Below are 13392 nucleotides of genomic sequence, written 5' to 3' on the forward strand. Positions count from 1 at the left end.
TGAGCTGTCCATTCTCTGAGTGCTGTACATCTCCACGGCCAGTCTGATCATCCTCCTGGATGTTATTTTTTGATGCAGCTGTGACCAAAGCTGCAATCCTGTCTGGCTTAGTCAGGTTTCCATGCACCAGTCCTTTAGCCTGGCACATCTCAGCCAACTGGCTCCTTGTCAGTTTGCCATACTTCTCTGCTGGCATGCTTGCCTGCTCTTCCTGACTAACTAACAAGAGAAATAAAACAATTGTGATCTGAACTCTGAATGTTCACTGTGTGGCTGATTTAGAGTACAAAAACACCTTCAGTGATCACTATACACAAGCTACAGGAATTCACTATCCACACCACTACAAGCCAATTAATATGTGATGTGGCTAACTCACCACTATCAAACAATTAATATTTGATGTGGATATCCCACCACTGCCAAACAATTAATATGTGATGCCCCTGCACTGGCCCAATAATCAAGGAGCCCCAATCCTCACCATTAACACCAGTGAGAGGCATCCACGTTGGGAGGATAACAAGTACACACACGGTAAATTACAATTTCCCTAAAAAGCACACAGAGATCACAGTCAGTCTGGGGCTGGTTTCTCCCTTTCTCTCCAGATCCCCTGTAAGACTCCCCACTGGCACAGCTATAGGGTTCAGATCTCAGCCGAGTGGTCAAGTGAAAACCTCCAGTACCCTCTCTTGTCCAACCAGTCCTTTCTGTCCCTGCTAAAGTAGCTGACACACACACACACACACACTTTGAGATTTGATTTATATACAAACACACAGACACTCCTGGGGAAGGCTGGCACATGTTCACTAGCTATGCCCCCTTTTGCCCAGGCTATAAGGTAGTAATTCGCTGCCACCAACTATTGTTATCAGGTACTATAAAGGCCCTTACCAAAGGGTGTCCAGTTTTACTGTGTAATATTACTGTTGTCCAAATAGTAAGTTTAACCCAGGGCTAAGGCTATTGAAGTGGTTTATACAGCATCACCAAATACATGTAAGTATTCTAAGAACTTAAATTATCTCCACAGAAAACAGCCACAGTTAAAAGTTATAAAATATTTAATAATAAAAACACAAGACAATACTCATCAATTCAACACAGTGACAATAGAGAGTACAGAAATCACAGGGAAATACTTTAAAACAACAATGTAGGACAGTCTGACATAAATAGAGAAAACAGCTAGACTAATCTGGCTATATTCCTATCTATATTCCTATCTATCTCTAAGAGAAATACTAAGATGTAAATAACTTTACTTACAGAGCAAGGCACAGTGCTGGTGAGTTGTTAACAGGTCTGAAGACAAATACAAAATGCTATCCTGGCTTTCTGAGATAGCCCTTAAATTGATAATAATAATTTCAGATAACATCATTCTTGTTACATCTGCTTAAGTTTCCCAAGCTCACAGAACTTAAAATTTAACATTTCTCTTTTGATCTGCACCTGCCAGGAAGCCACAGCAATAAAAGACACTTTACATGTGAAACCTAGTAATTTCTCTCTCTCTTAAGACAATAGAAAAAATTTCTAGCTGCAGACATCCTGTCTCTGAACTTGAGATCAAACACAGTCATAAAATCCTTTACGTATCCACTTTCTTCCAGCAGGGTGCACTGTGGTTACATTTTTGAAGCTCATAACATAATGCAGTTTTCTTACATCTGTGAAACTAGCTTGTGGATCATATTAATATTTAAAATGACATAGAATTACTTATAAAATTCTGTCTGGCTGGGCTGGCAGCCCCTCAATTTTTCACACCCACCAAGTGCTATGACATCAGGTGTGCCCCTCCATGCCCCCACACTCTCCCTTCCAAGACAGATGAGAAGGAATATGCCTTATTGTTTTCTCTCTCCTCTCAGCAACTTCTGTACCTCAGCTGTTGAATGAACCCGGTTATAGTAATAGCTTCAGTCTCTATGCCATGAATTTGATACAGTGTTTTTTTTAAACTCTCAAGTCCACGGATATAAAAAATACAATCCTAATCTGTTTACTAAAGTTTTAATATGAACTTGGACCTTGTGTCATATTGTTTCCCTACCAGTATTAAAACCAATATGTCTGAATGCCTTTGGAAATTGTTTTTTTTTTTTTTTTTTATTAGACATTTGTTCCTATATCACAATTCACTTTGATTCCAACGTCTCTGCTGTTTTGTTTTAAACAAAGTTCTTTCAGTTCACAGAAACATTTTGTTAAACACTTTGCTGGATGGAAGAATACAGACTGGTGTACCCTTAAGGTGCTAGTGTGTGTGGGAATTCTGGCTCGCCTCACACATCTTGCACAATCTGTGTTGGTCAGGACTACACATTGATGTAATAATTTGTACTTTCTCCCTTTGGTGGGCAGGATGCAGCTTACCTTGTTTGGAAGACTTTCACAGAGATCTCTTCATATTATCCACCAGCATGAGTAATCAGTCTAAGTTGCTTCTATCATTTCATGTCTTGGGCAGTTAGTGGTTTTGTTACTAATGGTACACTTTACAATGTGTATAAATTACCCCAAAACTGCCTTTTGTCTTCAGGATAGGTTGATGTCCTTGTAGAAGGCTTACTTCAAGGATTTTTCACCTCTCTCCTCATAGGGCTTATATTGAATATACTGAACTTGACAAGGATGCACTTAAATTTGACTCCTGACTCTAATCTTGTTTGTATTCAGAGGCATTTAGGTAAATAAATAAAAAGTTACTTCACCAACAAGATGTCTAATACCTAAGATGCCTTTAGTCAAAAAGTTTGTTATAATAATTTCGCTCACAGGGAAGAAATTACAGCAAAAAATGTAATTTCCTCAATGTATACAGCCAGGCATAATAAATGCCATTCTGAGTTCCTGTGCATTTAGGAGCAAATTTGAATCCTTAGGCATTTGGGACTTTGGCAAATATTTTGCTTTGTCCATTTCTAATTGTTTAAGGTACCCAGCTGTGCTTCTATGTAATATGTTTACATACATTTTGAGGTCATTTATACAGTTTTCTCTGCTACAGCTTTTGACCCTAACATAAGTATTATACCTAACTATGTTCTATATGCAGAAAGTGACAAATACTAGCAGCCTTCATCAGTGTAAGTAGCTTCTTTGTCACAAGATATACAGCACAAACAGAAAATACTTTTCATTACTTCTGCAAAAATTCATACTTCTAGGTAAAATGAAGAGCTAAAAGAAGCCTCAGAACCCCTTTGATATAAGACGGGGGATGAAAACTCTTAGAACATCATAGGAATATGGCAGAGGAACCATTTATAATTGTGTCTGGAGAGTTGTGAAATGAAAAATGACTGATGCAGCAGTTATGGCAAGTTTTGTGATCCCTGTATAGTTTAAAAGCAGCTAAGTTAAATACAAAGTTCCACAGAGTAAGGGCATACTGCAGGGAGGGAAATCAGGTGACCTAGGGAATGGGATACATCACAAGATGCAGCAAAGTTTGTTTTTCCATTACTATCTGCTATAAACTTCAGTCCTGCTTTTTATAGCAATCTATACACTATGCAGAGGAGAGTGTAAGCCGTCATACAGTCAAAGATGTTTCATCTTATGAGTTTCCATGACAACATGGACTTCTGGAGCTTTGAGGTTACTATCACTTTCATAGCTTCTTAGTGGAAATGCAGCCTTATTGTATTCAGCTGACTGTTATTCTATATTTAGGTACTAGTTGGTATGTACTTGCATACTTGCTTAACGTCTTTGTTAGATTTACAGCACATAAAACTTTCACAATGCAGGTGTATATATACATATGAATATATACTGAATATATGGCAGTAGTTTAAAAAATGTTACATTTCATTCAATGGTATGTTTCTATGTTTCTACCAGTACAGTATTTGCAAACTATACATATATATGATTGGAAGGAGTAAGAGAATTTAACTGCGACTGTAATATCACTGCAGGGAATTTGAAATATTTGTCAAAATCTCCCACTTTCTGCAAATCTTTGCATTAGACAGTATGCTATGATTAAGACTTCACACTGCTCACTGATTAAGTATCAGTATCATAACCACATCCAGACCCTGGAAGACACATTCGCTACTCAGCTCTGTATACATGTTGACCTTGTCTGGATGGTAGCTTTCGAAGATTGTTGCACCTTTGGATTATTTTGCTATGATTTTCTTATTTTGCACTTTATTTAGGAAACCCTGTATGTGGTATTTTCCTCGTGTTATTTATGTTTATATCATTATCAATAATTTTTTATCACTACTGCAGTAAAGAATATGTTCTGCAAATGCTAGTCACATTGTATATTCATGTGTGTGCCACCATTCTGTTTTGACATTAGCGCAATACTTCATAAAATAAAATGGCTAATGTTAATCTTGCCTACTTTCATGTTGAAAGAATGCTTTCAAAAAACAATAGTTTTCTCAGGGTGGTTCCTCAATTACACCTTTTCTAATTTCCATCAGGTTTGTGGGATCCCACTCTACAATGTTCCAGGAAATATCCTCCAATAGTTTTCATAAAAAGAATGGCAAATGGACTGTTTGTCTTAGCATGTGGATCGATGTTTTAAGTTGCTGCCTTTTTCAAGTAACAGAAAACTAATCTGGTCCTCTGTCAGCAATGTCTGCTAGCAATTTTTCTCCTCCTATGAGGCAGTCTGTGATTTGCAAGTCAGACAGTTTGTTCCTATACAGTTTGTTCCTATTAATCTCATACTCTTTTTTGTTAACCATCAATTTTTGTTAGCAGACTTGCAAGTAACCTAAATGGCTCATCTAGAGCATTTCTACACTCTGTTTTCTTGACCCATCCACCACTGTTTAATAGTCCTTAATTTGACTGGGATACATAGTGTGTGTGGCTGAGTTTTGAGGAACTATATATTATTTAGCTAGCATTTCATTTTATTTTTTTTTTTGGATGACCCTTAACAGACCCCTTTAGAACCTGTTCTGTGCCAGTCAATAGTACATTACACTCTGAATCCAAAGCCATCTATTACTTGTTGGAGCTTAACACATACCTCATTTACCTAATTTCTTAAAAAAAAAAATAGAAGGAAGAATTCTCTCTCGCTTTCTCTCGTTCATAAGCAGGTGAAGTAGCTTCTCAATCATAAAGGATTATTGTCTACATAGCCTTCAAATTTGTGTCGGTAAATTTGCCATTTTTAGATGCTTCCTCATTTGAGTTCTTCAAGTTGAGAAGGATGCCATAAGAAAAGATTCATTGGGCATTGTGAAAACTGTCCTCAAACATTTCTTCTTAACCGGTTCTTTAAAATCCCACAGTGCCATTAGGCTTCTCCATAAGAGACACTCCTATTGTCTTATTCTGCTCTTCTTGTCTTTAAAATTCCTCACACTGCAACCATGTGCATCCTTGAACAATGTTCTTTGTCATATTCCTCTTCTCACATCAGACTGTTATGATGTCGTATTGCCAACTCACATTCTAATAGCCTCTATACATGACTCAGAAAAGTTTGCTTTAACACACCCTCTGACTCTATATGCTGGCAGTCTGTTCATGCAGGTCACCTTTGCCTTTGTGTTGTAACCCTTCTTTTACCAGGTTTCTGTGTTGATTGCAGCCTTAGTGAATACTTATTTATTACGAATAGCTTCTTAAATGATGACCACCTATTCACTGGTCCAGAATACTCTACATTTCACTGAAGAGTTTCTTATCCTTTACTGGTAACTTGTGTGTCACGCTTATCAGTCATTATATTATGATCTGTGATGGAACAGCAAATGAGAAAAACAATCATGTACATTTTCTCCACAACGATTCACAAACAGAATTAAACAGGAGAACAAAGTAACACTGAACAAAAAGATTGAAAAAAAGTATTAAAAAAGAGAAAAGATAAAGAAAGCATGCAAAAGTATTTTGTTACTTAAGTTTACTCACCCCATAATTGTACAATCACAGATAAAGAGCAAAAAAACTGCTTGAAGGAAAACAAGTTCCCACAACACATTTGCAGCATTCTGTTGCTGCAAATGGAAAATTTAAACATGGGATGCAGTACAAAAACTTTGCAGAAAACAAAACTTCCTGTTTCAGTTGTCTTATACCCCCATATGCACTTCCCTCCAAAAAAAAAAAAAATATCCAGAAACACTAAACAGGCAGAATGCAAACCTTTCAGTGAAAGCAGTGATACTCAATGTTATTATTTCATGTCATTTACTCGTCTGATAATTAGGACTCAACAAGAAATTTGGCATTTAAATGTCATATTTCCATTATAGCATTCTGAAATCAGGATTTTTCTGTCTTTTTTTCTCATTTGTATTATATTTGATTCTCTGGTACTTATTTCATTGTAGTATCTTGGACTAATAATTGTATTTAAGGCCAGTGCCTTATTCTGTAGCTCTTTCAGTGCTATACTTAGTGCCACATGTTTGTGAGCACCACATTTTACTGCAGTGTTTTCTTTTGCTTGTTTTACTATTGCAACTGCATTCTCTTCATACTTCTATACAAGCTGCTGTTTCTAGCATCAGTGTTTTCAGCTTTAAACCAGATTCTTGTATCTAAACCTTCAGTAACAGAAAGTGCCACCAAGATTCCTTACAATAGCCCCCCCACAGACACACTTCCTTAATCCTTTATTTTTATGTCCTGGCATAGCAACAGAAGACACAAAGAAACCACTAAAAAACTGCAGCTAAGGATGAAGTGAGACACTGAACCACAACAAATGAAAATTCACGATCCAAATACGATCCAAGTACACTCCAAGTTTATTCAAACCAAATACAAAGGACAATAAAAGCCGTACATGCATCACATCTATTGACTGCTGGGGCAAGCTTTTATTGTCCTTTGTATTTGGTTTGAATAAACTTGGAGTGTACTTGGATCATGAATTTTCATTTGGTGTGGTTCAGTGTCTCACTTCATCCTCAGCTGCAGTTTTTTAGTATGCCCTGGCATAGTAACGCTACTCTCCTATTTACTACAGCCCTCATACAAGAATAAATCTTCGAGATCTTAACACATAGTCTTTTACTTGGTGTTTTCTGTCCCTTGGTGTGATGCTTTTAAAATGACAATGGACATATCTTATACTGCTGTGCTCACCCATTCTGTTATGCCATTTACTACTGCATGCTACCATTTTAGCCTTAGTCTTGAGCTGCTCAGTAGACATTGCAGTCCTGTGGTACCATCACACTCACAATCTACCTCTGCAAGAGTTTACTGTTGCAGTCAGCTGAAGTACATCCCTGACAAGGCTCTCACACTTTTGTGGAAATCGATGGTATTTTGATCACCATGGATTGCTTAGTGCTAGGGGATCTTTGTCACCTTCTTCATTACTTGAGGAATTCAAAACCTGCTTTCATAACTTGAGGCCTCAATTTCTGTGTACAAGTTGAACATACTAGAAGTAATGGCATCCTCATGGTGATCTTGCTCACTATACTTGGGTCATTTTCATAGAATCCATTTCATTCACCATAATGCTTGGAGAATTTGTAACTACCTCCAGGTTGGAGATTGGGTTTCTTTGTAGAAGTATAGCATCCTAGCAATAGCAGACTCTTTACTGTGGCCCTTGTTAGACTCTAGTGGTAATCTAAAAGGCCATGACCCTTTCATAAGGACTAAACATCTCATATACTGTAAAAGACAAGCACTAACACTATGATTTGCTCCCTCTGACTTAGCCTTCCTCTGCCTCGACTTGATATTTCCAATAATTGTGAAGCTTTTTGTGCCCCATGCATTATTAAATCCTTGAAATAATGCCATGTGAAGAGTCCATTTTATTATTTACACAGAATCAGGTGTGTGTGTGTGTGTGTGTGTGTGTGTGTGTGTGTATGCTCATGCATACATTTATGTGAGCATGTAAGCATGTGTGTCTGTTACTATCCTATCAACGACTGGTTCTCTGCATCACATCTATTGACTGCTGGGGCAAGATATGGTTTCCCTGTGACTGACAACATGAAAAAAGTGAGCATCACAATGACAGAATGAATGAATGGATGACTCAATGGATGAAAATATTTCTATTCCCTTATCAGTATAAAAACAAGAACAGTGGTTAAGTAGCAGCTTGTGAAGTCCAAAGAAGCAGCAAAAAACAAACCGATACAACTAAAATATTTATTGGTACAGCAAAGCTTTCCGGTGCAACAAACCTTCTTCAGTGCAAGATAAAAAGCAAACTCATTGAGTTACTTAAATACCAATCAAATAATCATTCAATAAAACACAGCCAATAAAAACAAATTTTCAATTAAACATACATTAATTAAATAAATGGACAATTAAAAACTAATTTATTAAAGGCAGGGCAAAAATAACTGTTCTACCTTAAACATAACATCCTGTCTTTTAGGACTGGTTTAAGTATAATCATTTTGTTAACACCAGGCAAAACATTCGCTTGCAAAAGTGTAATCCATTCATATTTTCATCTCCAATTTATTATTAATATCACCAACCCTGATTGTTTTCTGAAGCGCAGTTAGCACTCTAAAGGTAAAACTATGTGTTGAACCATTCTCACTAATATGTTTAACTAGTGAGTTTGTTAAGTTACTTCTTTTCATGTCAGACCTGTGTTCTACAATCCTGTCTCTGAGCTGTCTAGTAGATTTTCCTACATAGAAGGCTGCACGTGTCCGACATGTTGCAAGCTAGACAATATAACAAGTATTACATGTTGCAAAATATTTAATAGGTTCATAGATTCATAGGTAGGTAGTAGGCTATCGGCCCTAGGGCCCATACAAGCCTAGCCAAAAAATGTACCCTGGCTTTCGCCTCCCAAGAAAATTATTTTCCTATGCCCCTGTCGAGCAGAGCCACAGAAGTGATCCCCGGGGTGAATTTCCCATTTCCCATCCAATCATCAAGATTTTTCTTGAAGAGTGCTAATGAGGAGCTCTGTTTGACATAGACAGTTAATCTGTTCCAGAGTATGGGAAGTCTCTGGGACAGGAATCTATCCCTCCAGCATGTTCTGTTTATTGTGGTGACAAGGTTAAGGTCCGTAGAGCGTGTAGCTTGGAGGGATTGGGATTTCTTTAAGTGGAGCATGTCCAACAGTTCTGGGTTTGACATAGCTTTGTATGTTAGGCAGAGATTGCCCCTGAGTAGGCGATATGCGATGGAGTAAAGCTGCAGTTTTTTGAAACGGTCTGCATAGGGCATCTGTTTGAGGCGAGTAATCCTCTTTGTGAGGTATTTCTGTGGTCTTTCCAGTTGTTGTAGATGTCTTGTGAGGTACATACCAAAAGGGGCGTTGTACTCTATAATGGGTCTAATGAGTGATGAGTAGAGGGGAACAATGACCTCTTTTTTTCTGGATGAGAATCCTTTTGTGATGAGATGAGCCACGTTGAAGGATTTCCTGACCACTGTGGCGATGTGATTATCAAAGGAGAGACTACTGTCCACCTGTGTCCCAAGGTCTCATCACATTTTCGGCATTAAGTAGACTACCAGCTATGTGGTAGTTCATGGGTACAGAGTTTTTACCAAAGGGGATGACAATACACTTTTTGGCATTGAGCTTCAGGCCATGGCTTTGACACCAGGTATCTGTCTCAGTGAGGCCCTTTTGTAGTTTGTCCACATCATTAGGAGTTTCGATTATGGCTCCTAGTTTGCAGTCATCTGCAAACTTTGTTAGCCAAAGACCTTCTGTGTTGGCCTGCACTTCAGAGAAGTAGATACCAAACAGGAGAGGACCCAGGACTGAACCCTGTGGTACTCCACTTGTCACTGGTCTGATGTCGGATTTGGAATCCGCTACTTTCACAGTGTGGGTTCTGTCCGTGAGCCAGTTGGCAACCCATCTTATGACATAGGGATTTATACCTAGTTTAGTGAGCTTATCTAGAATTCCAGAGTGGGGGATGGTGTCAAAAGCCTTGGCGAGATCTAGATAAGCTGTGTGAACCATTTTACCATCATCTATGGCTTTGGTGACTGCTTCAAAGAAGTCAATCAGGTTTAGGAGACATGATCTGCCTTTTACAAATCCAAACTGAGTAGGGTCCAGAGTTTAGAGATTACCAATGTCTTTGTTTATGAGTTCCATGATGATACGTTCCATGGCCTTGCAGACCAAGCTCGTCAGGCTAATGGGGTGGTAGTTCCCGGGGTCCGTCATGGCTCCCCCTTTGTGGAGTGGGATAACTGTCACGGTGCACCATTCAGTGGGTACAAAGCCTGAGGTGAGGCTATGATTGAACATGGTATTTAGGTAGGGTGCCAGTTCATTCTGTAGTTCGTGTAGAATGCAGCCTGGGATATTGTCAGGTCCCATGGATGTTGTGTTCTTGGCTTTGGAGAGTGTGTTTTTTACCTGTGCAGCCGTGATTATAGGTACTTTGCATTCTTCCAGTATAGAGATGAGCTCTCTATGGGGTGAGAGGGGGGTAAAGTTAGCACTGAACCTATCTGCTAGGATGTTGGCAATATCAGTTGGTTCTGTATATTTAGTGCCATTATGCTGTAACTCAGAGCAGATCTGAATGTTCCCATTTAGATTCTTGACATAGCTATAGAATGCTTTGTGGTTGTCTTTAGAGTCAGTGGCAATTTTGTTTTCGTAACTAGCTTTGGAGGATTTTATGAGGGATCTCAGCTTCTTACTGAGGTTGACCAGGGAGTTCCTCCAGTCATGGGATTTTACTCTTTTTTGCAACAGTTTCTTTCTTCTGTTGTAGAGTTTGTTTATGGCAGAGGACCACCAGATTGGCTTCCTTTTTTTGGAGGATAACATCTTGGTTCTATTAGGGATAGCATGATCCATGCACTCGTGTAAGTGCTTATAAAGTGCATTTGTGTAGGATTCGGAAGTCATACCTCTATTGTCCGTCTACATGGGTGTCATGAAGTTTGCCACTTCTGTCTTATGAAGTGTGAAGTTGGCTTTTGAGAAGTTTGAGAGAGCTCTGTTGGAGCTTCTTGTTGCTCATTGTACGCCCCAATATGATAAATTTTACCACTGCTGGGATGTGTAAATATGACATCACTGTTAATGGATACACAACTGCAATTATGGCAGGGGACAGTTCCCTTCTTTGTTATAGGCTGGTTCATATTCGTACACTTTAGATCTTTATAGCAAAGTTTTTGTTTCAAACTCTCACAATTCCGATAGGCAAATCTAGCTTTTTCAGCAATAAGACCCTGTAATTCAGTACAATTTCTCAGAATACACCAGTTGTTAATTATATCCCTGACACCATCACTACACCTACTTAATGTAGTAGGATAGTGTAATATATTTGCAGGATCCAAGTTAGGTTGCATTTGATTATTAGTGCATCATTCACTAAAGTAAGGGGGGTATCTAACATCTTTATTCTCAAGGACTTCTTTTTTCAAATCAACCAGAAATTTCCTATCATATCCCCTTTCAGTAAATTCATCAATAACAGCATCTAGTTGTGTGCATTTTTCTATGTCAGTATTAAGTTTGCAAACAAGTCTATATTGTCTCAACTATTCCCTTGAAAATATGGGGAGAGTGCAGACTAGTATAGTGGAGGTATTTATTTATATGTACAGCTTTCCTATAAAAAGAAGTCCGAATACTATAATTCTGTACTTCCATATCAATATCCAAGAATTGTATATGGTCAGAAGAACTATTTACAGTAAAATGGAAGAATTCAGAGCGATTATTTAGGTAATTCACATATTGTTGTAATTCTTGACTACCACCTTCCCACACAAGAAAAACATTGTCCACAAATCTTTTGTAAAAAGTCACCTTAGAGCTATATTCATTGGGGGCATTATATATATGTTTCATCACCCATCTATTCAATACAAGGTTCACATATGTATTTGCGACCGGAGTACCCATCGCAACACCAGAGACTTGATGGTAAAATTTGCTGTCAAACACAAATACGTTGTTCCTTAAGACCAGGTCCAAAAGTTCACAAATAGTTTCTATCTCCCTCTCAGGAAGTGGTGAGTGTGTACACAATAGTTCACAAATAGAATCAATACCATATTCCATGAGAATGACTGTAAACAATGACCTTATGTCTAACGTGACAAGCAGTAATGGTTTATTATCTCTAGTAGAAAAGAACTCCTACAATTGCTGTAAGAAGTCACCACTATCCTTGATATAAATTCTCACATATTTAAGATTGTGAGTTAATGTATGTTGGAGGTATAGGGAGATTGGTTCAGTAGTCCAACCTCTACCCGATACAATCGGTCTCATGGGGAGTTGGATGGTAGATTTGTGGATCTTGGGAAGGCCATATGGTATGGTATGGGTAGCACAGGACATGAAACAGTGAAGAATTGAAATAATTCCCCACTGATATCATTCATTGCTTGTAGATCAAATGTACGTATATTCATTGCACTAATAAGTTTTTTTAACATCTGTATTCAAGATTTCTTTAAATGCAGAACCATCTGACAGTATTGTATGCATAGATCTTATATATATATATATATATATATATATATATATATATATATATATATATATCCTTATCCAAAATAACAATGGCACCCCCCCCTTGTCGGCTTCCTTGATAATAATATCATTGTTTTTACATAATGCCTCAAGGGCTTCCCTCTCATTCATTGTCAAATTAAAAAAAAACTGTTAAAGTGTCGTTTGTTATTATAGTGTTTACGTAGCTGCAGTTCACAGATGTTATGGAAGGCAGTTACTATAGGATGACTAAATGGAATAAATATGCTGGAGGATTTACACCTGCTATTAACATGTGTTACAGAATTACCAAACATCAATTTCAAGTTCAAATTATAACAAAATGTCCTTAAATCTGTTAATGCATTTACAATGGAATCTGTGCTGGCTGGTATTAACTTCAAGCCCTTATTCCACAATGAAATTGTAGATTAATTCAATAAAATCTTGGAGATATTAACGCTAGAACAGTTTTTCACAGTTAGATTTAGGCAATGTTCCATATATCTACCTTCAGCATTAAGAAAAGGAATTAATGTCTCTGTTGGAGCTTCTTGTTGCTCATTGTACGCCCTTGTGTGCTCGAGGATCTCCCTCATTTCCATTGAAGCGACCGGCCCCTGGAGAGTGGTCGGTTGCCTATAGGGCTTTTATATATTCTGGCAGTTTTAACTGAAATGTGGTTCGTTTGGAAAAAAACACATTGCCAGAATTGCTAGAAGACGCTATTGCCATACAAGAGTTCAGCAATGAAGCAGATGATGTCATCAAGCCTAGTATGAACCTATGAACTTATGATCAATTTAGTTTTCTGGTGTATCTTGATATGGGAATAGTTCCTCGAGGCTTGAGGGTACTGAATATGCCTTCCTATGGCAATGCATACCCCATACTGTTGAAAAGATGGCAAGAATTAAACCTAAAGCTGAGTCTTGAATATG

This window comes from Protopterus annectens, chromosome 12.part0, assembly GCF_019279795.1.
Source record: "Protopterus annectens isolate FY-2018-M chromosome 12.part0, PAN1.0, whole genome shotgun sequence".
Classification (NCBI taxonomy): domain Eukaryota; kingdom Metazoa; phylum Chordata; order Ceratodontiformes; family Protopteridae; genus Protopterus; species Protopterus annectens.